Source organism: Rana temporaria, chromosome 2 (assembly GCF_905171775.1).
Source record: "Rana temporaria chromosome 2, aRanTem1.1, whole genome shotgun sequence".
NCBI lineage: Eukaryota > Metazoa > Chordata > Amphibia > Anura > Ranidae > Rana > Rana temporaria.
The window spans coordinates 4169330-4171270 of NC_053490.1; the positions used below are offsets into that span (position 1 = coordinate 4169330).

Sequence of the window (1941 nt, forward strand, 5' to 3'; positions counted from 1 at the left end):
ATACGATGGCCGGCCCTCTGGCCAGGAATCAAAAATTCCTCTGGTCCAAACTAAAAGTCCCAGCACTTTCTTAAGTGTCTCAGCCAAAAGTCCCAGCACTTTCTTAAGTGTCTCAGCCAAAAGTCTCAGCACTTTTGCTTTTTGGCACCATGGTCACTTCACCATACACACTTTTTTAAAAATGTGTATGGTGAGGTGACCATGGCGCCAAAAAGCAAAAGTGCTGAGAGAAACACTAGTACAGATATGGCACCCCTGAACTGCCACTCCAGGAGCACATTCACCATAGACTTTTCGGTTCTTATCCGACCCCCTGACCAGGTCAGTGCGGCACTCTTCTCCTACCAGATTGAGAGCCCTTCTGGGTTTTCTCAGGGAGAGCCACCAACTATCAAGCAGCCTCCACCGGTACTAACCCTTCCAGGCCCCCATCAATCCAGCAGATTTGTATGGCTCACCCAGACTCCCTCAGACCGGGCTCGCCAGCTCCTCCACAGGACGCCAATACCAATACGGCCAGACAAACCCCCGACCCTCTGCCTTGACCCAGTTCTTCTCCATCCCCATCAGAAAGCTTTCCCCTCCACACGAGCAGGTTTTGCATATGCCACTGCCATCCCTTTCCACCTCGCTGTATATTAGGGATGGTTAGCACAGCGCCACCTCCTGGCAACTGATAAGAACAGATACTACACTTGATCTTAGCCAAAAGGCAGAGAAGCGATCAGTCTTGCACAGGTGTACCAGCTCCTCTCCTGGACTGAAATGGCTTACTCTGATTTCACTGCACACTGTGAGCTTCTCCCAATGTGCATTAGAAGCTGCAGCAAGTCAGGGAGAGCCCACCTCAGTTCCTGGCTGGGGGACATCCAACATTTAGCCTGAATGTCCCTTGCCAGGCCCTTTTTTTCGTTCTTTGGGTTTGAGTTCTTTCAATCATGAAGGCTCACCATCCCATGTGGGATCTACCTAGGGTGCTCTGGATGCAAATACAGCCTGCCTAGGAACACCCTTTCCTCAAGACTGACATCTACCCACCAAGGCATTCTAATATTTGCATAACCCTCCCAAGAGCGAGTCCACTGCTTGCATCAGGACGAGGGCTCTTCAGAGGAATACTGAGGCAGGGATGTTTTTTGGAAGCTATGTACAACACCATGTCAACCCTTCCCACCAGCCATGATCTGCTTGCATTACAAATTGTATTATAACGTTCATTGGTTGAAGAGAGAACTGGGGAAAGAAAAATCTCTGGCTGGCATTATTTGCTGTTTCTGGAACCATTGGAAAAAGAGGCCTGGAGCGAGTAGATTGGAAAGGAGCTAGCAGAGGGCCAACATGACAGGAGTGATAAGGGACAGCAGGTTAAGGAAGTTAGTTTGGAAAGTGGGGGGTATTAAGGGATTGGAGGAAAAGTTGTGGAAAGGAGGGGTTTTAGTTTATTAAAGGGACAGGAGGGGTGACCCGGGCAACACAGCAGGGGAATCAGTTAGACTGCAGTGGTCATCAACCTTGTCCTGCAGGGCCCACTAACAGGCCAGGTTTGCAAGATAACTGAAATACATCACAGGTGATATAATTTGCTGCTCTAGTGATTGCAGTATTCTAGTCTGCATCTCCCCAAGGTAATACATAAAACCTGGCCTGTTAGTGCCCTGCAGGACAAGGTTGATGACCACTGAGTTAGAGGAGAGGTTTCCCACCCGCCCTCCCTGGGTTTCGTTAACTTTCCTTTCTTTCAGGTGTTGTTGTAGTGCACGTCATGGCAGCGGACGGTTGGCGGTGGTGGTCTTTGATGGTGGTAACTATCCTATGAGGTGGAAGTGTGGGGGACTCACCTGTGGTATGGGCCCCCTGGTGTGCGCAGTTAACAAGGGTTAGCTGAAGATGGTAATGGTGGCACTGTGGGTAACAGGTTGTCTCCGAGCTGGTGTTATTTTG

The 1941-nt window shown here is 49.8% G+C and overlaps 1 pseudogene; it reads right to left on the minus strand.

Moving 5' to 3' along the window:
* Positions 1 to 590: 590 nt before the first annotated feature.
* Positions 591 to 725, minus strand: LOC120929942 (annotated as a pseudogene).
* Between the last annotated feature and the right edge of the window lie 1216 nt (positions 726 to 1941).